Source organism: Dromiciops gliroides, chromosome 2 (genome assembly GCF_019393635.1).
Source record: "Dromiciops gliroides isolate mDroGli1 chromosome 2, mDroGli1.pri, whole genome shotgun sequence".
In the NCBI taxonomy this organism is placed as follows: domain Eukaryota; kingdom Metazoa; phylum Chordata; class Mammalia; order Microbiotheria; family Microbiotheriidae; genus Dromiciops; species Dromiciops gliroides.
Genome location: NC_057862.1, coordinates 630,387,766 through 630,415,006, shown reverse-complemented (window position 1 = coordinate 630,415,006; position 27,241 = coordinate 630,387,766). Strand labels below are relative to the sequence as shown.

General features: G+C 37.3%; 1 pseudogene; it reads left to right on the top strand.

Annotated features, from left to right (window-relative positions):
* Positions 1–4,061: 4,061 nt before the first annotated feature.
* Positions 4,062–27,003, top strand: LOC122739436 (annotated as a pseudogene).
* The last annotated feature ends 238 nt before the right edge of the window (positions 27,004–27,241 follow it).

Below are 27,241 nucleotides of genomic sequence, written 5' to 3'. Positions count from 1 at the left end.
GGGTGAATGACATCATATGAAGAGGTGAAAAAAACCCTATTAAAATAGAGGGAAAGAAAGGAGGGATGAACATTGTTTAAATCCTACGCTCATCAGATTTGATTCAAAGAGGGAATAACATATATGTTCATTGGGATAAAGAAATTTAGCTCATTCTTTATGGAAGTAAAAGGGAAAGGGAAAGGGTGGCAGACTGATTGAAAGGAGGATCAAAGCAAGGGAGAAAAGGGTAAAGAAAAGGGAGGGGGTGATAAAAAGGGAGGGCAGATTGGGGGAGGCAGGGGTAAAAAGCAAAACATTGGTAAGGAGGAATAGGGTGAAAGAAGGGGGAAAAAGTACAAAGGTGGTAAATAGAATGGAGGGGAACAGACGGTTAGTAAGAATAACTGAAAATGTGAATGGGATAAACTCTTCTATAGAATGGAAGAAAATTGCAGAGTGGATTAAAAACCAGAATCCTACAATATGCTGTTTTCAAGAAACACATTTGAAGCAGAGAGATACACATAGAGTAAAGGTAAAAGCCTGGCACAGAATATATTATGCTTCAGCTAAAGTAAAAAAAAAGCAGGAGGGGGCACAGCCAAGATGGCGGAGAGGAAGCAGCAAGCTGCCTGAGCTCTCCTTCTGTTCCCTCAAAACGCACATTAAATCAAGCCTCTGGAAGGATTCTGAAACTACAGAACCTGGAAAGAGACAGAGAGACACAGTCCTCCAACCAGAGATAATTTAGAAGACTTCAGGAAAAGGTCGGTCTGACTCGGGCAAAAGGGAGACCCAGCACAGGGCAGCAACCCAGCGCCGAGGGGGTTGGGGCAAGTCAGCAGGAGCTGCGAGCCACAGCCGAACAACTGAGGCTCCCAGAACCTGGTTCAAAAATCTGGTGGACAAGAAGGACATTGGAAAAACCTACCTGCACTGGCCAAGAGGGCCACGAACAGTTCAGGCGGGATCAGACGCCGGGGTCTGGCGCCTGGCTGGCCGAGCACAATCAGACAGGAAGTGCAGGGCGGGGATCTCCACACACCATAAAGGCCTCAGAGTAAAAGCCCGGTCACACAGCACCTATACCCCTGCACAAGAAGCCAAAAACAGGGACCCTGGTGCCCCCAGAGCAGACCTCAACTTAAAGAATAAATAAATAGGCTGCAATAATGACTAAGAAGCAAAAAAGAGCCCTCTCCATTGAGAGCTTCTGTATCAATAGGGAAGAAGCCAACACAAACTCAGATGAGGACAATAGCCTCAAATTGTCTACATCTGAAGCCTCACAAGGGAAGGTGAATTGGTCGCAAGAACAAAAAGCCTTCCTGGAAGAGCTCAAAAAGGATTTTAAAAACCAATTGCAAGAGGTAGAAGAAAAAATGGGGAGAGAAATGAAAGCAAAACAAGAAAACTATGAAAAAAGAATCAGCAGCTTGGAAAAGGAAGCTGAAGAAAACAAAGCCTTAAAAAATTCATTTGGCCAAATGGAAAAAAAGCTGCATAATCTCACTGAAGAAAACAATACCTTAAAAAATTCACTTAGCCAAATGGAAAAAAAAAGGTGCATAATCTCACTGAAGAAAACAATGCCTTACAAATTAAAGTGGGACAGTTGGAGGATAAGGAATCCATGAGACACCAGGAATCAGTCAAGCAGAATAAAAACAATTAAAAAATAGAAGAAAATGTGAAATACCTCATTGGAAAGACAACTGATCTGGAAAACAGATCAAGGAGAGACAATTTGAGAATCATTGGACTGCCTGAAAGCCATGACCAGAAAAAGAATCTAGATACCATATTCCAGGAAATTATTAAGGAGAACTGCCCTGATATCATAGAATCAGAGGATAAAATCATCATTGAAAGAATCCACCGATCACCTCCTGAAAGAGAACCCAAAAGGAAAACTCCAAGGAATATTGTAGCCAAATTCAAGAATTATCAGGTGAAGGAGAAAATCCTCCAAGCAGCCAGAAAGAAGCAATTTAAATATCATGGAGCCACAGTCAGGATTGCTCAGGACCTGGCAGCTTCAACATTAAAGGACCGCAAGGCTTGGAATATGATATTCCGGAAGGCAAAGGAGCTTGGATTGCAGGCGAGAATCTTTTACCCAGCAAAAATGTGCATTTTCTTTCAGGGGAAAAGATGGACATTTAATGACATTGGGGACTTTCAATCTTTCCTGGTGAAAAGACCAGAACTGAATAGAAAATTTGATCTCAACATACAAGACTCAAGAGAAGTTTAAAAAGGTAAACAGAGGGGAAAAAAAAAGTTACCCTATTAGGTTAAACTGTTTATATCCCTACACAGGAAGATAATACTCATAACTCTTAAGAACTGTAAATGTATTTGGCAGAGAGAAGGACTTTATATAGAGGGTATAAATATAAATTGTCTTTGATGCAATGATACAAAAGAATTAAGGGGTTAAAAAGGGAGTCTATGGGGAGGAGAGGAAAGGGGAGGTGGAATGGGATGAATTATGTCATATGAAGAGGTGGAAAAAAAACCTATTACAATAGAGGGAAAGAAAGGAGGGGGGAACATTGTTTCAACCCAATTCTCATTAGATTTGACTCAAAGAGGGAATAACATATACGTTCATTGGGATAAAGAAACTTAACTCATTCTTTAGGGAAACAAAAGGGGAAGGGAAAGGGGGGGACTGAGAGAAGGGAGGACAAAAGCAAGGGAGAAAAGGGTAAAGAAAAGAAAGGGGGGTGATAAAAAGGGAGGGCAGATCGGGGGAGGCAGGGGTAAGAAGTAAAACATCGGTGAGGAGGAATAGGGTGAAAGAAGGGGGGAAAAGTACAAAGGGGGTAAATAGAATGGAGGGGAATAGACAGTCAGTAATAATAACTGTGAATGTGAATGGGATGAACTCTGCTATAAAACGGAAGCGAATTGCAGAGTGGATTAAAAACCAGAACCCTACAATATGCTGTTTACAAGAAACACATTTGAAGCAGAGAGATACACACAGAGTAAAGGTAAAAGGCTGGAGCAGAATATATTATGCCTCAGCTAAAGTAAAAAAGGCAGGGGTAGCAATCCTTATCTCAGACAAAGTGCAGGCAAAAATAGATCTCATTAAAAGAGATAAGGAAGGAAATTACATCTTACTTAAAGGTACTATAGATAATGAAGTAATATCAATATTAAATATGTATGCACCAAGTGGTATAGCATCCAGGTTCTTAGAGGAGAAGTTAAATGAGTTACAAGAGGAATTAGACAGTAATACTATACTAGTGGGGGATCTGAATCTCCCCCTCTCAGAATTAGATAAATCTAGCCAAAAAATAAATAAGAAAGAAGTGAAAGAGGTGAATAGATTACTAGAACAGTTAGACATGATAGATGTCTGGAGAAAATTGAATGGGGATAGAAAGGAATATACCTTTTTCTCAGCAGTACATGGCACATTTTCAAAATTTGTCCAGGTTTTAGGGCACAAAACCTTCACAGTCAAATGTAGAAAGGCAGAAATAGTAAATGCATCCTTCTCAGATCATGATGCAATAAAAATTACATGTAAGAAGGAGCCATGGAAAAGTAGACTGAAAATCAATTTGAAACTAAATACTTTCATTCTAAAGATTAAATGGGTCAAACAATAAATCATAGAAACAATCAAAAACTATATCCAAGAGAATGACACTAATGAGACAACATACCAAAATCTATGGGATGCAGCCAAAGCAGTGCTTAGGGGAAAATTTATAGCTCTAAATGCTTACATGAATAAAAAAGAGAAAGAGGAGATTAATGAATTGGGCATGCAACTTAAAAAGTTAGAAAAAGAACAAATTAGAAATCCCCAATTAGATACTGAACTAGAGATCCTGAAAATTAAAGGAGAAATTGATAAGATTGGAAGCAAGAAAACTATAGAATTAATCAATAAAACTAAGAGCTGGTTTATGAAAAAAACAATAAAATAGATAACATATTGGCTAAATTGATTAAAAAAAAGAAAGAAAGCGGGCTGGTGGGAGGGCAGATGGGTGAGTGCTGCTCCACATTGTGCTGCGGCTGCCTCGGCCTGTGTGTCCCCCGGCCCCGCCATGGAGCCCGGGCCCCCAGCCATCTGCGAGGGCTGGTTCCGGGAGATGTGCTGCCTGTTGCCGGGCCAGGCCATGTCCCTGCAGGTGGACAAGCTGCTCCACCACCAGTGTTCCCGCTACCAGGAGATCCTGGTATTCCGCAGTAAGACCTACGGCAGCGTCCTGGTGCTGGATGGAGTGATCCAGTGCACAGAGAGGGATGAATTCTCATACCAGGAGATGATTGCCAACCTGCCCCTGTGCAGCCATCCCAGCTCAAGAAAGGTGCTCATCATTGGTGGTGGGGACGGGGGCGTCCTTGGGGAGGTAGTGAAGCATCCATCTGTGGAGTCTGTGGTCCAGTGTGAGATCGATGAGGACGTGATCCAGGTCTCTAAGTAGTATTTGCCGGGCATGGCCGTGGGTTACTCCAGTCCCAAGCTGACCTTGCACGTTCGTGATGGGTTTGAATTCATGCAACAGAACCAGGACGCCTTTGATGTCATCATCACCGACTCCTCGGACCCCATGGGTCCTGCCGAGAGTTTGTTCAAAGAGTCTTACTACCAGCTGATGAAGACAGCACTGATAGATGATGGAATCCTCTGCTGTCAGGGTGAGTGCCAATGGTTGCATCTGAACCTCATCAAGGAGATGCATCACTTCTGCAAGTCCCTGTTCCCTGTGGTGGAATATGCCTAATGCACCATCCCCACCTACCCCAGTGGCCAGATTGGCTTCTTGCTCTGCAGGAAGAACCCGAGCACTAACTTCCGGGAGCCAGTGCAGCAGCTGACCCAGGAACAAGTAGAAAAGATGAACCTCAAATACTATAACTCGGACATCCACCCCGCGGCCTTCGTGCTGCCCGAGTTTGGGCATATGTGTTTACAGGTGAATTTTACCAAACATTTAAAGAACAATTAATTCCAACATTATACAAATTATTTGGAAAAATAGGTGAAGAAGGAGTTATACCAAATTTGTTTTATGATACAAATATGGTGGTGATACCAAAACCAGGCAAAGCAAAAACAGAGAAAGAAAATTATAGACCAATTTCCCTAATGAATATTGATTCTAAAATCTTAAATAAGATATGAGCAAGAAGATTACAGCAAGTGATAACCAGGATAATACACTATGACTAGGTGGGATTTATACCAGGAATGCAGGGCTGGTTCAACATTAGGAAAACTATTAACATAATCAACAACATCAATAAGAAAATTAACCAAAATCATATGATTATCTCAATAGATTCAGAGAAAGCTTTTGACAAAGTACAGCACCCATTCCTAATAAAAACCCTAGAGAGTTTAGGAATAGGTGGAGCTTTCCTTGAAATAATAAACAGTATCTACCTAAAACCATCAGCAAGTATTATATGCAATGGAATTAAGTTAGAGGCCTTCCCAATAAGATCAGGGGTGAAACAGGGATATCCATTATCACCTCTATTATTTAGTATTGTAGTAGAAATGTTAGCTTTAGCAATCAGAGAAGAAAAAGGAATTAAAGGAATTAGAATAGGCAAGAAGGAAACAAAACTATCACTCTTTGCATATGATATGATAGTATACTTAAGGAATCCTCGAGAATCAACTCAAAAATTACTTGAAACAATTAACAACTTTAGCAAAGTAGCAGGATATAAAATAAATCCACATAAATCATCAACATTTCTATACATGACCAACAAAGTCCAGCAGCAATAGATAGAAAGAGAAATTCCATTTAAAGTAACAGTAGATAATATAAAATAGTGGGAGTCTACTTGCCAAGAGAAACCAAGGAACTATGTGAACTCAATTACCAAACACTCTTCACAAAAATCAAATCAGATCTAAATAATTGGAAAGATATCAATTGCTCATGGATAGGCAGAGCTAATATAGTAAAAATGAAAATTCTACCTAAATTAATTTACTTATTCAGTGTCATACCAATCAGACTACCTAAAAAATATTTTATACAGCTAGAAAAAACAATAACAAAATTCATCTGGAAAAAGAAAAAGTAAAGAATATCAAGGGAAATAATGAAAAAAAATGCACAGGGTGGTAGGTTAGCTGTACCAAATCTGGAGCTTTACTATAAAGCGGCAGTCATCAAAACTATCTGGTACTGGCAAATAGAGTGGAGGATCAATGGAATAGCCTAGGCACAGGAAACACAGTAGCAAATGACACTAGTAATGTAGTGTTTGATAAACCCAAAGACTCCAGCTTCTGGGATAGGAACTCAGTATTTGACAAACACTGCTGGGAAAACTGGAAGATAGTATGGCAGAAATTAGGCATAGACCAACATCTTACACCTTATACTAAAATAAGGTCAAAATGGATACATGATTTAGACATAAGAGGTGATACCACACGTAAATTAGGAGAGAAAGGAATAGTCTACCTTTCAGATCTTTGGAAAGGAGAATTGTTTATGACCAAGAGATAGAGAATATTATAAAATGCAAAATGGATGATTTTGATTACATTAAATTAAAAAAGCTTTTGTACAAACAGAAGCAATGCATCCAAAATTAGAAGGGAGGTAGAAAGCTGGGAAACAATTTTTGTGGCCAGTACTTCTGATAAAGGTCTCATTTCTAAAATATATAGGGAACTAAATCAAATTTATAAGAATCGATGTGTTTCCACAATTGACAAATGGTCAAAGGCTATGAACAGGCAGTTTTCTGATGAAGAAATCAATGCTATCTATTCCCATATGAAAAAATGCTGTAAATCACTATTCATTAGAGTGATGCAAATTAAAACAACTCCGAGATACCACCTGACACCTATCAGATTGTCTAAAATGACAAAGAAGAAAAATTATAAATGTTGGAGAAGCTGTGGAAAAATTGAAACACTAATGCATTGTTGGTGGAGCTCTGAACTGATCCAACCATTCTGGAGAGCAATCTAGAATTATGCCCAAAGGGCTATAACGCTGTTCATACCCTTTGACCCAGCAATACCACTTTTGTGTCTTTTCCCCAAAGAGATCATAAAAAAGGAAAAGGACCCACATGTACAAAAATATTTATAGCTGCTCTTTATGTGGTGGAAAGGAATTGGAAGTTGAGGGGATGCCCATCAATTGGGCAATGGCTGGACAAGTTGTGATATATAAATGTAATGGAATACTATTGTGCTGTAAGAAACAATGAGCAGGAGGAGTTCAGAGAAACCTGGAGCATCTTGCATGGGCTAATGATGAGTGAGATGAGAAGAACCAGAAGAACATTGTACACAGTATCATCAACATTGAGTGTTGATGTACTGTGATGGACTAGATTGTTCTCACCAATGCAATGGTAAAGAAGAGTTCCAGGGGACTCATGATGGAAGAGGATCTCCAAATCCAGGGAAAAAAAAAGAACTGTGGAGTATAGATGCTGATTGAACCATACTATTTCTTTTGTTTTTGGTGATATTGTTTTTCTATTTTGAGGTTTTTCCTCATTGCTCTGATTTTTCTCTTATGACATGACTAATGCAGAAATATGTTTAATATTATATATATATATATATATATATATATATATATATATATATATATATATATATATATATATATATATATATATATAACCTATACCAGATTATCTGCTGTCTAGGGCAGTGGGGATGCAGTGGAGGGAGGAAGAAAAATCTGAAATTGGAAAGCTTGTATAAACAAGAGTTGAGAACTATCTTTACATGTAACTGGAAAAAAATAAAATACTTTATTAAAAAAAAAGAAAAAATGCTAGGTAAAGCAGAAATTATCAACCACTCCTCTAGCCATTGTAATCAATATACCCAGACAGACACATACATGCACAAAGTCATACACACATTATGAACAGAATCTTAAAGTCATTAGCTCATGATCACACAATATAGGCCAGAATGAGATTATAAATCCAGGTGTTCAGACTCAAGGGAAAAAAACAAACAAACAAACAAACAAACAAACAACACTTTTTGTTCCAAATGGCGATACTTCTTCTTGATTTGTTGTCTAATTCATTGCTCATAGCCTGCATGCTATCATTAAAACTGTGAAATTAGAATGAAATTAGTATAGGGGGCAGAGCTAAGATGGTGGAGGAAAGGCTGTGTCTCCCCATGCTCTGGACAAATCTGTCCACATACCTCCAAAAATAATGCCATAATACAACTGCAGGAGAAGCATAACCCACAAAAGAACAGAGTGAGACTATTTTCCAGCCAAAGAGAGCTTAATAGGCAGCTGGTATCATCTGTGGTACAGGGTGAGAGAGGAGGTCAACACATGATGCAGATCCAGCCCCAGGCAGGCCCCAAAGCCTAGGGAATCTTCTGTACCAGTGTCTTCTTCTGGAACTCAGCCCACAGACTGGTGAGGGGGTCCAGCAGTTGGCCAGGGGGAAATAGCTGTAGTCTCTGCTGGAGTTAAGGTGGAGTGTCCATATTCTGAACTAGTAAGCAGACTCAAATGGCAGTAGCCCAGTGGGGGAAGGGCACAGGTACAGTAAGTTTTCAACAATCAGATTTCAATAAGACTTCTGCTTCCAGATAAAAGACAAAGTGTGCCATGATTACTTACAAGCCACGTGGACTTAGAAAGAACTTAATCTTACCACCTGGGACCCCCTGTAGCTTGGGACAGTAAATCCTGGAAGCAGCACTACACATTAAGAAGTTTAAAGCCAAGAAAAAGGCAGTAAAGATGAGAAGGCAGAGAAGGCAGCAGACTATTGAAAGTTTCTTTTGTGGCAAGGTAGATCAAAATGCACCCTCAGAAGAAGATAATAATAAAGTAAAAGCTCCTACATCCAAAGATACCAAGAAAAATATGAATTGGTCTCAGGCCATGGAAGTTCTCAAAAATGACTTTGTAGAGGAAAAAGTTAGAGGGATAGAGGAAAAAATTGAAAGATAAATGAGAGTGATGCAAGAGGACCATGAAAAAAAAATCGACAGCTGGAAAAGCCAAATTGGCTAAGTAGAAAAGGAAATACATAAACTCCCTGAACAAAAGCATTTCTTATTAATTCGGATAGTGCAAATAGAAGCTAATGACTTTATGAGACATCAGGAGACAATAAAGCAAATCCAAAATGAATAAAAATAGAGGGAAATATGGAATTCCTCCTCGAAAAACAGCTGACTTGGAAAATAGATCTAGGAGAGATAAATTGAAAATAATTACACTACCTGAAAACCAGGAAAAAGAGCTTAGACATCATCTTCCAAGAAATTGTCAGGGAAAATTGTCCTGATATTCTAGAAGAAGAAGGCAAAATAGAAATTGAAAGAATCCATCAAGCACCCCCTGAAAGAGATCCCCAAAAGAAACCTTCCAGGAATATCATAGTCAAATTTCATAGATCCCAGGTCAAGGAGAAAATATTGCCAGCAGCTAGAAAAAAGAAATTCAGATACTATGGAGCTACAGTCAGAATAACACAAGATCTAGCAGCTTCTATAGCAGGACTATAGGGCATGGAATACGATATTCCAGAGGGCAAAGGAAGTGGGATTATAACCAAAGATCACCTACCAAGAAAACAGAATAATCTTTCAGGTGAAATAAAATGGGACTTTAATGAAAAAAGAGGACTTTCAGATTTTCATTATGAAAAGACCTTAACTGAATAGAAAATTTGACTTTCAAGTACAAGATCCTGAAGAAGCATAAAAGGTAAACAGGAAAAAGAAATCATGAGGGATATTAAAAGGTTAAATGGTTTACATTTCTAAATGGGAAGATAATACTTCTAACTCATAAGAACTTTGTCAGTATTAGGGCAGCTGAAAGGAATATACTAAGGGGCACATGTGTGAATTGAATATGAAGGGATAATATTTGTAAAGCATTTATTTTTTTTTTGTATCCTTGTGTTTTGTGGGCTGGGCAGGCCAGGGTGGCTCATATCTGGGATGGGATTTGGGCTTGGGGCCCCCTGGGTCCAGGGCTGATGCTTTGTCCTTGTGTCACTTAGCTAACACATGATGACATCTTTAAAATAAAGTTAAGGGGTAAGAAGAATGCACTGGAAGAAAGGGAAAGGGAGAAGTGGAAGGTGGTAAAGTATCTCACAAAAAAAGAAAAGCTTATGGAAGGGAAGATAGGGAAGGGGGGGGACTGAGTGAGCCTTACTCTCATCAGAATTGGCTCATAGAGGGAATAACATACATGCTCAAGTGGCTGTAGTAATATATTTTGCCCTGAGGGAAAGTGGGAGGGGAAGGGGATAAGTGGGGGAGAGGCAAAGGAAGGGAAGGTAGATTGGGGGAGGGGGAAGTAAAAAGTAAACCACTTTGAGGAGGGATAGGGTGAAAGAAGATTGAAAATAGAGTAAATATCAAGGGGAAGGAATAGGATGGAGGGTAATACAGTTAGCAATAGCAACTGTGAAAGAAATGATGAGCAGGATGCTATCAGAAGGAAGTATGAAAAATGCAAACCATCAACAGGAAAGAACTGATGTTATCTGAATACAGATTGATGTATAATTTTATTTGTAAGTTCCTCTTTCTAAAGTTATTTTGTCTGTTTTCTTTCACAACATGACTAATGTGAAGATGTTTTGCATGACTACATAGATATGACATATTGAATTGCTTGATTTCTTAAGGAGGGTTGAGGAGGGAGGTAGGAAGAAAATTTGGAAAACAAAGTTTTAAAAAATCAATGTGAAAAAATTTGTTGTTTTTTGCATGTAACTTGGGGAAAATGTTTAAAATTAAAAAATACATTAGTATAAAAACCCCACCTTAATTTAAAAGTCATTCATAAAGACTTGAAGAACTCCATAACCATTGATAGGTGGTAACCTCTCCAGAGGCCAACTGTTAAGAATTTTGTCACCAGCACACCTCCCCTGTTGTCCGTTGCTCATGACCACTTCACTCTTCTGAAAGACCTTGGTTCTTTAGCATCCACTCAGTGGTCCATAGGTTTGATTTTTTTTTTTTGCAATGTTTGAGCCGCCTGACTCCCTTTATCTTTTCCCCTGTCCCATCAAGGTTTTTTTTGCGTTTTTGTTTTTGTTTTTTTGCTATAGACTCCCTGTTACTTAGGCTACCTCCTTCTACCCAGGGATCCCTTCCTCCTCCTCTGCATAGACCCAATAGGCACTATTCAATACGAACTTGCCCATACCTCTGCTTTGGCTATTACTAGCAGTGACCTCTCCTTTCTTACATAATCAATCGAATGTCCCCCTGCTCTACTCCCCGCCCCCCACCTTTGTTTGGTTCTGTTGATGGGGTGAGCTGTGGCTTTGCAATGGGCTCTATATTGTGAGATTTAAAATTGGATATTAGAACATAAATCTCCCCTCTTTAACCTTTCCCTTAATTTATCTCCCAGACTAGTAAATGGAAGAAGCTTCTGGTTTTCTAGTTAGAGCTTTTATTGTATGGTAGTCACAAGGTGACGTTGATTAGAAGGATAGGAAAGTAGAAATACAATACAAATCATCTTAAGTCTAAGCTTAGTCTGTATTTCGTATAAAACTCACCAAAAGTCGAAGGCCACCTTTGGGGAGAGATAGAGAGACCGTGTCAAGCACATGCTGCTGCTAACCGCAAGCCGGACCCAGTCGAACTCTCGTCAGCATCAGCCTGTGCAGTGCAGTCAGGAGACCAGCAGAGCAGGAAAAAGCCCCCACTTCCGTTCTCTCCTTGCCTTTTAAGCTCACACCCCGAAAGTGGAGTGCTAGCAGGCAGTCTGACGTGCGCAGCAGGCGGACTGGCATGCGTAGCTCATGACATTGGTCTCCTCCCCGAAAGGGTGGTCCTTGAAAAACTGGTGTCTCTCCATTATCTAACCGACTGTTAAAACTTTTTACCACAATATAAAAGCCACACCTGGGTGATCCAAATCATTCTCCTTGGCAGCCAGGGGAGATGGACAATGATGCTATTGAACCAGGAGAGATTGAGATTCAAAAAACTAGGGAGTGCCTGGAGCACCTGGTGAAGACCTCTCACTACCTTTATACCAGATCCCTGCTTGAGTATAGGAGAGCTGCCTTAGCTTTCCACAACATCAAGAAGTTGGACAAAGCAGTACAGGCCTTTTGGAAAGAGGGGGAAGACCATGAAAAAAACCAAGACCCACTCCAGGCTGCCAGAGCCTACCAGCAAGCTGGCCTGCTCCTGAGGGACTTGAAGAAGCTAGACAAAGCCACACAGGTGTTCAAGAATGTCACCTGCTGGGGGAAGCTAGGTGGTGCAGTGGGGGGCAGCTAGGTGCAGTGGATAAAGCAACAGCCCTGGATTCAGAAGGACCTGAGTTCAAATCTGACCTCAGACAGTTGACACTTACTAGCTATGTTACCTTGGGCAAGTCACTTAATCCTCATTGCCCTACCAAAAAAAAAAAAAAAATGTGACCTGCTTGGCCCTGGAGATCAAAAACTCAGACTTCATGGTCTACCATACCAGGTAGTGCACCTCTACTAGCAGACAGTCCAGCTGTTTGAGAATGAAGATCATAGCCTGCCGGCTGCAAACTTTCAAAGCAGAGACTAAAAGTTGCTGGTGCAGTTCAAAGGCTAAGGTGAAGCAGCCATCTCCCTCAACAAAGGAAAGCACTTAGACCAAGAGATGGAGACCTTTCTCACCAGTTACAAGAGAGCATGGGCACAAGATTTAGCTCACCTGCATAACTATGATTTCCTGGCTGAGATTTCCCAGCTGCCTCAAAGTGCGTTAAGGAGAGCTGTAGCATATCAGATGTCAAAGGCAGATGGGAATACAATGCCTTAGTCTAGTTACTACAATGCTATGAACAATGTAATCAAGATGTAGTGAACAAGGCCTGCAGTGCTCCTGTCTTCAGACTCATGAACCACATGTTTACCAGGATGAATAAGAAGCTGAGCATACCTGGAATGGAGTGAATGAGGGGAACAATGTTGCCATGGTCAGGGAAACAGTCTACCAGCCCAGGAGGAAAGGTCTGTGTTACCTGGGTGGGAGGGAAGTGAGGTCCAGTAGGAGCAATAGCAGCAGCAGCAGCAGCTTCTGGGCTGACAGCAGGGGGCCTGGAACATGGTTCTGAGACTGTTGCAATCCACCAGTAAGACTCCACCCACTTGCAAACCAGCCACTCCTTGGCCAGGTAAGTAGTCTGAGCAGCATAGCAGGGACCCTTACCAGGTACTCCAGAGCTGGCACAGACCAGCAAAGAGGCTTTGATTCCACTAATGTCCAGTAGTGAAGCCCCGCCCAAGACTGGTCAAAAGCAAGTTCCCACCCCTGTGACCTCTCAGTAGAGAGACTATTTCCAGGGCAAACCAGCCCCAGGGACTCTGCAGATTGCAACAAAATTACACGTCCACGGCCTGCTAGCAAGGTGACTGGTTACCACAGCAACCCAGCAGCAAGGCACCCCCCCCACACACACACACACAGAGACACTTAGGCAGATTGGAAACAAAATTACTCCTCCAGGGCCTGCTAACAGAGACGCCCTGCTAACAGAATAACCCAGAAGCGAGGCATCACCCTTGGGGCCAACCAACAACAAGATCACTCCTCTCAGGTCAGCCACCAGAAAGACTTTGTTAATTTTAGCAACCTACCAAAAGCAAGCAGCTAAACCCTGAAGCCCAGTGAAAAGCACCAATAAGACGCAGAGCCTCAGCAGAAACCCTGGGACACTTTAGGAAGAGAGCCCAACTCTAATAAAAATATCAAGGTGCAAAAATGAGCAAAAAAAGAACCAAAAAAAGCTTGACTATTGACAGTTACTATGGTGATAGGGAAAATCAAGGCATAAACATTGAAAGGGACAATAATAACTAAATTGGCTACAGGTAAAAATTCAAAAGAAAAATGCAAAGTGGTCTCAGGCCGAAAAAGAATTCCTGGAAGAGATTAAAAATATTTTGAAAATCAAATAAGAGAAGTAGAATAAATAATTGGTGAAAGAAATAAAAATGATGCAAGAAAACCATGAAAAAGAAATACAAAAATTTACTGAGGAAAATAACTCCCTAAAAAACAGATTTAGACAAGGAAAAAAGGAAGTACAAAAGGTGACTGAAGAAAATAATTATTTAATAATTAAAATTAGGTGGTGCAGTGGAGAGAGCACTGGCCCTGGATTCAGGAGGACCTGAGTTCAAATCTGTCTTCAGACACTTGACACTTACTAGCTGTGTGACCCTGGGCAAGTCACTTAACCCCAATTGCCTCACCAAAAAACAATAACAACAATAACAACAGAAGCAACAACAGCAACAAAAACAAAAACAAAATTAAAATTAAACAAATGGAAACTAATGACTCTATGAGATATGAAGATGCAATAAAGCAAAACCAAAAAAAAATTTAAAATACAAGAAAATGTGAAATTTCTCATTGGAAAATCAAATGACCTAGACAATAGATCCAGGAGAGATATTATAAGAATTATTGGATGACCTGAATGCCATGACAAAAAAAAAAAAAAAGCCTGGGCAATATTTTTCAGGAAATTACCAAAGAAAACTGCCCTGACCTATTAGAACCAGAAGGCAAAGTAGAAATTGAAAGAATACACCGATTAACTCCTGCAGAAATCTCAAAATGAAAACTCCCCAGAACATCAGCCAAATTTCAAAGCTCACAGATCAAAGAAAAGGTATTGCAAGTAGCCAAAAAGAAACAAGTCAAACAACAAGGGGCCGCAGTCAAAATTACACGGGACTTGGCAGCTTCCACATTAAAAAATCACAAGGCTTGGAATATAATATACCAGAAGACAAAGGAGTTAGGTTTATAACCGAGAATTACCTACCCAGGAAAATTGAATATATTCCTTCATGAGGGAAAATGGATATTTAATGAAATAGAGGACTTTTAAACATTTCTGATTAAAAGGCCAGAATTGAATAACAAATGCATCCTCCAAATACAAAGCTCAAAAGAAACATATAAAGGTAAAAAAAAAGAAACAAGAAAGAAAAAAGTATAAGAAATTTAACAAGATTGAACTGTTTCTAGTTCTGTATGAAAAGATAATGTTTGTAAGTCTTAATAACTTTATTATCAGCATTTATTAAAGTATATAGGAGAATTAACAAGGATGTGGTCATAAGATAATATTGAAGGGATGATAATATTTGTAAGTCTTAACAACTTACTATAAGAATAATTAGAAGTATATATAGACACACGGTGTGGTCATAAGGTAACACTGATGGAACAACACCCCAGAAAACAAAATAAAAGGATAAAAATAAATTGCATGGAAGAAGAAGGAGGGGAGAAATTGAATGGGATAAATTGTTCACACACACACAGACACACAAAAGAGGTGTGATAAAATATTCATTAAGATAGTTGGTATGCTTTAATAACTGCTTAATGCTCAAAGACTGGTGCTAAAGCTTCTAATTTAAGGTGACCACACACTTAGATTTTAAATGGCACAGAGGCTTAAAAGAACTATCTTAATAGAGGGGAAGATCTGAAACATGGGCAAAGTTTAAACCATACTCTCCTCAAAGTTGGCTCAAAAGGGGAATAACAAACACAAAGTTGAATACAGAAATCTATCTTACCCTATAATGATGTTTTAAAAGGGATGGTGATAATAGAAGGGGGAGAGGGGACTGATACAAGGGAAGGGATATTGGGGAAGGTGGGGATCATAAGAAAAAAACTTGTGAGAAAGGAGAGGGTGGGGGTCAGTAGAGGAAGCTAAAAAGGAGAGAAGTATGGTGAGAAGTAAACTGGTGGTCATCATAACTATAAATATTAATGGTATGAACTCACCCATTAAACAGAAGTAGATAGCAGAATGTATCAAAAACCCAAATCCTATGCTATATTGTTTATAAGAAACACATTTAAAGCAGAGAGATACACACAAGGTACTTGTAAGGAGCTGGAACAGAATCTATTATGCTTCAGATGAAGCAAAGAAAGCAGGGGTAGCAATGATGATTTCAGATCATGCAAAAGCAAAACATAGATCTAAATAGAAGATATAAAAAAGGAGACTATATCTTGCTGAAAGGTACTATAGACAATGAAATTATATCATGACTTAATATGTATGAAACAAATGGCATAGCATCTAAATTTTGAAGGAGAATTTGAATGAGGTACAGGAGGAAATAGTTAAAACTATTCTAGTGGGGAATCTTAACTTTCCCCTCTCAGAACTGGATAATTCTAACCAAAAATAAATAAGAAAGAAGTTAAAGAAATGAATTAAATTCTTGAAAATTTAGATATGATACATCTCTATAGAAAAATGAATGGTAATAGAAAGGAATATACCTTCTCAACAGTACATGGACCTAAACAAAAATTAACCAAGTATTAGGGCATACAAAACTTAGAACCAGATGTAGAAAAGCAGAAATAGTAAACACATCCTTTTCCTATCATAATACAATAAAAATTATATTCTGTAATGCACAATTGAGAGATTAAAAACAATTTGAAATTAAACAATTTGATCCTAAAAAAATAAGTGGGTCAAAGAAAATAAATCATAGAAACAATTTCTGGGTTTTGGTACATGGATGTAATGAAACATTTAAGAAATGAAACACATTACTTTAAGTGTAGGCAGATTTCAGAAAAAGAGCTGTAAAGACTTACATGAATTGATGCAAAGTATAGTCAGCAGAACCAGGAGAACATTGTAGATAGTAACAATAATACTGTGTGATTGTCAACTATGATTTATTTAGCTCTTCTCAGAGAATTTCCAAACACTTATGAAGAAAAATTCTATCCATACATGGAGAAAGAAGTGGTAGAGTCTGAATGTAGATTAAAGCTTATTATTTTCACTTTTTTGTGTTTTCCCCACTTTTGTTGTGTTTCTTCTTTCACAACACAATTAATATGGAAACATAGTTTACATGTTTTCACTTATATAACCATTTTAGGGCAGTGGAAAGTGAATGAGAAAGGGATAAAATTTAGAACTCAAAATTTTATGAAAAATGACTATCAAAAATCACCTTTATATGTAATTTAATTTTTTTTTAATCTGCTACTGGCTTAGTAATAGAATTGTGTATCAGTGGAATAGATTAGGTACATTTTACAAAGTAGTAAATGACTATAATTACCAAGTATTTAATAAACACAAAGATCCAAATTTTAGGGGTAAGAACTCACAATTTGACAAAAGTTGCTCCGAGAACTGGAAAGTAGTTTGGAAGAAACCAGACATAGACCAACATCTCAAATAACATATCAACATAAGGACTGAAATGGATTAATTACAGGATAATATAATAAGTAAATTAAGGGAATATGGAAAAATACAACTTTCAGATATCTAGATAAGGGAAGTGTTTATGATGAAACAAGAGATAAAAAGATTTATGTAAGTAAAATCGTTAATTTTGAATAAATGAAAATAAGAAGCTTTCGCACACACAAAACTAGCATAATTAATATTTGAAGGAAAAGACAAAAATACAGCAAGTTTCAATGCTATCAATATTCACTTGAAAAAATGCTCTAAATCATTACTCTTTAGAGAAATGCAAATTAAAACAATTCAGAGATACCAACTTGGACGTATCAAATTGGCAGAGATAATAGCAAAGGGCAATGACAAATACTGTAGTGGGTGTGGAAAAATTGAGATGTTAAATACTTTGTTGATGAAGTTGTGAAATAGTCCAACCATTCTGGAGAACAATTTGCAACTATGCCTCAAGGGCTATAAAACTGTGCATACCATTTTACCCAGAAATACCACTACTGAGTCTGTATCCCAAAGACATCAAATGAAAGGTAAAAGGACCTATTTATAGAAAACTATTTATAAAAACTATTGTTGAGGTACCAAAGAATTAAATTGAGGATATGCCCATCAATTGGGCAATGGCTTAACAAGTTATGGCATATGATTGTGAAGAAAGACATTCTGACATAAGAAATTATGATCAAGATGCTTTCAGAAGAGCATAGGAGGAACTTATGAGAAGTGAAGTAAGCAGAACCAGAAGGACATTGTACACAGTGATAAAATTATTGTAAGGTTTATTGATTACGAAATACTTAGCTACTCCAACAAACAAAATGATCCAAGACAATTCTATAACATACAGGATGAAAACAATATTGCCCTCCTCCAGAGAGAGAACTGATGAACTCTGAATACAGATACAAGTATGCTTGTCTTCCTTTATTTTTTGTCTGTTTTCTTTTGTAACATGGCTAATATGGGAATATGATTTGAATGACTTTCTATGTGTGATTTATATCAAATTGCATGCCTTCTCAAGGAGAGGTAGGGATGGGAAGGATAGAGAGAATGTGAAAATCATTTTTGAGAAAATGACTTTATGTATATTCACCCATACATATATACATATATATGAATTAAATGTTTATTAAATGCATACCTACATATATATGTATACACACATAGATACACATATACATATATATGTATCTATGTGTGGGAATATCTATATATCTATTTCCATGTCTATATATATAAATAACTTTGGGACTTTAAATATATTACTCTTTTGACTCAGGAAACATTTAACTATTCCAGATTCTTCCACAGATAAAGACATTAACCACATTTGACATTGCTTAGAAAATGACAGGTGATTATTGCCTTGCCCCAAGTGCTGCTTAAACACTAATGGATTAGAGACAGTTACTAATAATGTCATAATATACCACCAAGTAGAAACAATACAGAAATCCCTATAATACTGGTTGGGATGAAATGCACAATTACCTCCAAGAACAAGATCTATCATTGTCACTCACTGCTCTTTGGGAGTAAAAACAAATAAAACAAACCATGGGAGGGGGAAAATATGAATGAAGACACATTCAAAGTCATTTCTTGCTATATTTTGCTGTTTGTAAAAATATAGTGTGCTGTAAGATTTGGGTGGGGAGGGGTATGAAAACAGTAAGTTGTATTAGCATAAGGTTGCAATTCTGGGTGTGGGGGGGGGGATTTTGGAAAGCCAGGGATCCTTAATGGTATGTATGGAATGTAAGAGAGTGTGATTGCAAATTAACAAAGAGATTAAAACAGACATGATAAGTTATATATACTGAAAAATTAGAAACTGCATTATTAGAAAATAATTTGACCTTAAGACCTGTAAGTCATGTCAATCAATGCTACCAGCCAATTAGCTTGGAATTATGTGTATAGGGACTGCCCCTCGGTGGGCCTGCAGGGAGTTTCAGATCTAGGGCTCTGGAGAACAGGGGATCTCCCTTTCCATTAGAGGTCGTGGTAGGGGCAGCTGCAGGTGCAGGGAGCTAGGATCTTTGCTTCTGAACTCCATATATTCTCTTTACTCACACTTATTACACTGTCTTTGGAATGAGGAGGACCTGAAGTGCTTGGGGACACATTTGAACTCAGGAAGATAAATTCCTGATTGCAGGTCCATCACTCTATTCACTCTACCACCTAGCTGCCTGCTTGGTATATCATAGGCCCTTAATATTGTCTATTATTTGATAGCTTGACTAAATGAAATGTTAGCCATTTTCAAATGTCTGGAAGACTGTCATATAGAAAAGGTCTTAGACTTGTTTTGTCTGGATTGAGACAGTAGAAGCAATAGTATATAGGTGGAAGTTGCAAAAAATGCCAACTTAACTTTCATGCAAGGGGAAAACAATAATAAAATATCCTAGCCCTTAGAGACATACAGGAGTAAAATGCTGTCAATTTATAGGTTCTGTATTCCCTATCCTTGTAGGCATTCAGGTATAGGCTGAATAATCCCCTTTTAGATACCTTGTAGTATGGAATTCCTTTTGCGTATAAGTTCATGAAGATGGTTGCTAATGTTTGTACACTTGTCAATTTCTTATATTCTCTGATTCTGTGGCTGTTTATATGGTGCTATGGATAGAGTGCTGGGTCTGGAGACACTTACTAGCTTTATGACCCTGGGTCAGTCATTTAACCTTTTCTTCAGTTTTCCTATTATTAATAGCTATTATTAAATGCTATTATTAATAGCACCTATCTCACAAAGTTGTGAGATAATAATTGTAAAGCATGCAGAACAGTGACTGCATGATGTTTAAAAATCTAACTCTGATGTCTAAAAATCTAATGTGTGGTTGCCTTCAATTAGAAACTCATAGCACCAGTCTTTGGGGCATTTGCTTATTCCTATGATGTAATTAACCCCATTGCATCTCTCATCCCCATATTCTCCTTTTTTTCTGCCCCTTAAGTTTCTTTATAAAATCACATCAAAATCAATTTATTAACTATGCCCTCTATGTATACTCCTTATATCTGCCCAAATAGAGATACAGAGAACAAGAGGTATAATTATTATCATCTCACATATAGATGTAAACCCTTTAACCTTATTGAATAACTTTTTCCCCAATTTACGTTTTCATATGTATCTTGAGTCTTGCATTTGAAGATCAAATTTTCTGTTCAGATCTGGTCTTTTCTTTAGGAAACTTTCAAAGTCTGCTATTTCATTGAATGTCTATATTTTCCCCAGAAAGATAATGTTCAATTTTACTGGGTAGTTGATTCTTGGTTTTTTTGTTGTTGTTCTGGTTTTGGTTTTTGGTTTTGTTTTTTTGTAGGGCAATGAGGGTTAAGTGACTTGCCCAGTGTCACACAGCTAGTAAGTATCAAGTGTCTGAGGCCAGATTTGAACTCAGGTACTCCTGAATCCAGGGCCAATGTTTTATGACTGCACCATCTAGCTGCCCTGGGAAGTTGATTCTTGGTTGCAATACAAGCTCCTTTGCCTTCATGAATATCATATTCCAAGACTTATGATACATTAATCTTGAAGCTTCCTGGTCCTGTGTAATCCTGATTGTGGCTTCATGATATTTTTTTTTCCTCTTTCTGGCCGCTGAGAGTATTTTCTCATTCACCTGATAATTCTGGAATTCGGTTACGATATTCCTTGGAGGTTTCCTTTTGGGGTCTCTTTCAGGAGGTGATTAGTTGATCTTTAAATTACTTTTATTCTCTAATTCAACAACATAAGGGCAGTTCTCCTTGAAAACTTCCTGGAATATGGTATTTAGACTCTTTTTTTGGTCATGGTTTTCAGGTAGTCCAAGAATTCTTAGATTATCTGTCCTGGACCATTTTCTAGGTCAGTTGTTTTTCCAATGAGGTATTTCACATTTTCTTCTATTTTTTTCATTCTCTTGATTTTTTTGGACAGATTCTTGGTTTCTCATATAGTCAATAGCTTCCATTTGCCAAATTCTAATTTTTAAGGCATTATTATCTTCAGTAAGCTTTTGTACCTTCTTTTCTATTTGGCTATGCCCCCCCCCATTTGTTCAATTGTATTGTTTTAAGGAATTATTTTCTTCATTCAATTTTTTTGCTTCCTTTTCTAAGCTGTTGACTCATTTTTTTCCATAATTTTTTTGTGTATCTCTGATTTCTTTCATTTTCCCCCATTTTTTCTTCTTCCTCTTTCATTTGATTTTTAAAATCCTTTTTAAGCTCTTGCAGGAAAGCTTTTTGGTCTACAGACCAATTCATCGTCCCCTTTGAGGCTTCACAGGGAGGCATTTTGAAAGTATTTTCCTCTTCTGAGTTTGTGTTTTCATCTTCCCTGCTGCCATAGAAGCTATCCATGGTAAGGGCCCTTTATGTTTCTTACTCATATTATAGCTTATTTTTTTTTTTTTTGCAGGCAACGGGGGTAAAGTGACTTGCCCACGGTCACACAGCTAGTAAGTGTCAAGTGTCTGAGGCCGGATTTGAACTCAGGTACTCCTGAATCCAGGGCCGGTGCTTAACCACTGCGCCATCTAGCTGCCCCCTTATAGCTTATTTTTTACTTTTAAAGTTGAGGTCTGCTCCTGGGGCACAGTGGCTACAACTGCAAGCTTCTTGTGGTCGGGTATAGGGGCCTGGTCACTGGCTTTCTGCTCTGAAGTCTCTGTGACTTATGTGTTCCTCACTGCCCTTGGCTTACTCCCTGTGCTGGGATTGTTTTGCCTAGTAGCATCTTTCCTGTGGGTGTTTCTCAAACTGGCAGTTTGCCCTCTCAGCCAGTGCTAGTAGGTATCAAAACTGACCTACTGAGCCACCAACCTATTGAGCCAGAACAAAGGGGCTTCAGCTGTTGATCTGTGTTGTAGCCTAGGGCTTCCTGTTGACTTGCTCAGATACCCTCCATGTTGAATTGTGCTGCATTCACCTTTCACCCAAGTGAGATAGATCTTTCCCGAAGTCTTCTCAGTTATCTCAGGTTGGAAGATTCTCTCTATCTCTCTCTTTTTGTAGGTTCTATAATTCCAGAATCCATTTATAGGCTTGATTTAATGTTGTTTTTGAGGGAAACTCAGGAGAGCTCAGGTAACTTCCTGACTTCCCTCTGCCATCTTCTATAAGCATTTTTCTACTATATGTCTGTGATGAAATAATGGGATTTAGCAGATACTCAAAGACCCACCTGGAGATTAATCTATACTGATTGAATCAAGTGAGAGTGATTGACTGCTGATTAAGCCTCCTTCAAGTTAACTGGATTGTAATCACACTTGGCTAGCCCTTAAGAAGGTATTGTTCTCAGAAACTAGACTGTGAACTCAACTTGAGAACACCTTCAAAGCCAATGGATTTGGATGACACCAACCAATCAGCTTGAAGCAGTGTGAAAGGACTGCCTCTGTTCCAGACCTATAAAAAGCTTCCACAATCAGCTTGCTAGAGAGTTCGTAATTCAAGCAGGCTTGTGGCAGAGGACTTGAGGAAGAACCAGACCAGGCTGGAACTCTAGGCTAAATAGGCTTTTTTTCTTAACTTTCTGAACTCCATGGGAACATCTGTATGCTTTAAGAAATGTTTAATGCCCAAGGACTGGTGCTAAAGCTTCTAATTTAAGGTGACCACAACTTAGATTTTAAACATCACATATCACATAACTCCTCACCCCTAAAAATGGTGAGTATATAATTAATATTATTTTTCAGACTCTATTTTGCCTTTAAAAAAAATCTTAGGATTTTCACAGTATCCATATTTGACGGTATCCTATATTTTGATTGATAGATTGACTATTGCAATATCAATAAATATAACTAATATTTTATGATCATAAATGAATATTTTATTATGGTGTGTTTTTTTCTGTTGTATTTAACTTTATAATTTTGTCCCTGAAGAAATGCCACAAGCTCATCAGAGAGCTTCCAAAAATAAACATTTAAATTAGAGCTTTATAATTATGCTTTTTATTGGATAAAATTCAGTAATACTATACCTGTCTTTGAAAATACATAATTATAAATTTCATCTGAGTTGTAATAAGATGAGCTCTAGCATTAAAAAATGGTATTTGGTTTGAAAATTAGCCAAAATTACAAATTCATAGGATGTCAGAGTTAAAACAGATATTTGTAAATATATTTCAACATTGAAAGGGGATGCTCTCTTCAGACAAGAAATGGCATTTTAGAACTGGAAGGAATCTTAAAAATTAAGAATTTTAGATCCTAATGCAAAAAAAAAAATACTAAACGTGATAGGAACTTTAGAGGCCACATAATCTAACCTTTTATTTTTCATTTGAGTAAAAAGTGGTGCAGAAGATTCAAGAGGTTTGAGTAAAGTTGAAAAAAAAGTTCATAGGAAAAAGATAATTAGAAATTATTTACTAAATCCAAGACTTGCTACATTCCTATTATGAGATGTACCACTCCCTTACCAGTTCTGTATATCTTTGGATTTATATTTCCATAAGCAGATGGTGACTATAAATAGAATCCTAGACCTGCAGTCAAGAAGACCTAGGTTATTATGAACCTCTGATGCACAGCTGTTGTGTGACCCAGAACATTTGCTTAACCTCCCTGATCTTACATGTTCTAATTTTCAAAAATGAAATAATAATATTGCAATAGCCACATAGGATTGTTTTGAGTTTCAGATGAGATACTGAATGCAAAATGTTTTAGGATCTTAAAGTATCAACCAAGGAGGCAATTGGTATTATTCTCAATGTTGCGCATTACTTAATTTTCTTTTGTTAAATTTTATTTAATTTTTGTTCATGGAGCATTTTAGGATGAAATATGAAAAATTATTAATAATCTCTTACATAAAACATAAGATAGGGAAGATATTGATTTAAAGAAATAGTAGATTTATTTCTATCTAATATTAACCTAAAGCCCATTTTTTTTTTCACAGAGGACCTGAAATTCAGGGTGAATGAGAGAGATCCCAGTATGGCTCATAGTCAACTTCAGTCACTTTTAAGACATCTTGGCAGCTTCTGAATGGCACAGATGAAAAATGTGAAATGAACATTTGGTTGACATGAAGAATAGAGTGACTTTGTGGAAGCCATTTAGAAAGATTTGCCTATCAAGGTCATAGAGGTGTATGAAAAGCTTGTGTGCAGGAGTAGACATATAAGAAGGACCATCTGAACTTGATAAAATGATGAGAAAAAATCTTCAGTTAAATAAAAATAACAAAATTACAGTATTTCAGAATGGGAGATCTCATATTTCCCCGAGTTATTTTTTTGTTTGTTTGTTTTGTGGGGTGATGGGGGTTAAGTGACTTGCCCAGGATCATACAGCTTGTAAGTGTCAAGTGTCTGAGGCCGGATTTGAACTCAGGTACTCCTGAATCCAGGGCCCGTGCTTTATCTATTGTGCCACCAAGCTGCCCCCATTTCCTCTAGTTATGAAAGAAATCCATTACCAAACACAAATTCCTTCTACAATATGCCAAAAAGTTGTTTTGCAGATTCAAAATCAATATTTAAATTGATAAATGTGATAGCCTTCACAAGGTTCTTCATTTCTATAAGGAAAGGAAATAAAAGGAAAATTTCAGAGAAAGATGGCAAGATTCATGTGAACTAACAAAGTGAACAGAAGCAAAAGAAAAATTTATACAAAGCCTTTTTTAAAGATAAATAACTTTGGGAAAATTAAGACTCTTATGAATGTGATGATTAATCATAATTCCTACAGACTCATGATGATATATATTACTCCCAGACAGAAAGTTGGTTATCTCGGAACACATACACACACATATATATGTAAGCATATTTTAATATATACTCATACATTCACACATATAGTCATATATACATATATATGCAAGTGTATATATGTATATATGTGTATATATGTATGTTTATGCATGTGGTCATATAAGCATGTCTGTTTGCATATATCTACATATAGACAGATACATATACACATGCATGCATATATACATATGTAGAGAGAGTGTACACATATTGAAATGGTCAATATTCATATTTGTTTAAAGAAGAAATTGTTTAAAGATAAAATAATTTTTTAAGTTGAAAAAACCCAAAATATAAATATTTTTAAGGAACAATGAAGCCCTAGGAATTATATGGTGAAGGAGAAACAGTGCCAGAAATGCATTGCTGGATATAACAAGTTAGTATCTTACTTGATAAACAAACAAATAAAAAACAAAAGACACAAATGCAAAAAAAAAAAAAAGTTGGTGAAATGTAAAAAAAAAAAAATACATAATTGTCAATGTTTCGTGGAGATTACCTTTGTAAGAAAAGTACTATTCCCCTTACCCTTTTGGGGGACAGCCCAGAGACATTCCAAGATAAGAGCACTTAGATATTTAGACCAATATCCAAATAAGAGAAGAAGTAGGAAAAGTGAAGTTTACATGCAAGTCCTGTTTCTTCTCAAAATAAACTTGCAGCATTTTATTGTGGTAAAAATCTTAAGAAAAAATATTGAAGCAGAAGAAAAATTACTGAAAAAATGTTTTTTATAAAAGGAATTTAAGAGCTATGTCAATGAACAAACACTTTGACACAAAGAAAAATGAGTTAAAATTGAATGAAGAAGCTGAGAGGAATCCCAAATATTCTACAATTTTCTTGACATAGCTCCATTATGATTTAGAAGAACAATCACAGAATTAAGTGAAAGTATTAAAGATGAATGGAAAATGGAATTCTTTGGGAAAAAATAATATCAACAAATCTGACAGGATAATAAAAGATTAAGAACAAATGTCCATACCAATAAATTTTCAGGGCAAAATAACAAAGTTGTGATGTAAAAATGTTAAAAAAGGAAAATTCTTTAAACAAAAAATATTCTAAATTTGAACAGTGTTGCTTAATATAATAATATAGAAATTTATGGCAGATGCAAAGACAATTACTTTAAAAGAAAGAAGCATAGTCAAATTGCAAATATGTAAAACAAAAAAATTAAAGTGTCAAATATCAATTAAAAACTATGTAATGAAATAAGTATTTTCTTATGACTAAGGGTACAAAAAAGTAATGAATGTGGCATAGAAGAGTTTTTATAAGACATTTTTGGGAGACTTAGAACGCAAAGGATGCATCAATGAGTTAAATAATTAGAACAAATGTTTGGGGAAAAAGAATACTTGACAAGAAAAAGAAATAGTGAATGAACAAAAGATATGGGGAGTTGCTATCTGTGTGACTCTGGGCAAGTCACTTAACTCTGTTTGCCTCAGTTTACTCACCTTTAAAATGATCTGGAGAAGGAAATGGCAAATTATTTCAGTGTCTTTGCCAAGAAGACGACAAACGGGGTCACAAAGAGTTGGACACAACTGAACTCAAAAGAGCACAATTGGGAGCAACTAGAGGACACAGTGGATAAAGCATCAGCCCTGGATTCAGGAGGACATGAGTTCAAATATTACCTCAGACACTTGACACTTACTAGCCTTACTAGCTGTGTGACCGTAGGCAAGTCACTTAACCCCCATTGCCCCACAAAAAAAGGAGAACAATTTATATTTTTATATTGTAATAGTCCTAACTCTGGTCAAGTTTAAATTGCCCATCTCTGACCAGCAACTCTGGCGTGAGAACTTGCTGAGTCCTTTTCAGAACTGTTTATCCATTGTTGGTATTCACCTTCACCCAACTCTCACCAAGCCAGGTGAAAAAGCCATTTCAGATGTTAACAACCACGTCCCAGTAAAACCATATCAGGAGACAGGCTAAACCAGGTTGTGGTTGACTGACTCAAACCTTTTGATAAGTTAAAGAATATGTACCCCAATCAATTTTTTTTCCAATGGCCATGAAGGCAGGAACTATGGATTATCTTAGAGCTTGGTCACATGTAAAAGACACTAAGATCATCCATTGCATCTAGGGCTATTAGCAATAATCCTGACTTTTTTCTTTGCCATTGGACTTTTACTGCTTTGGAAGACAGAGTGATGCTGACTACTTTGTG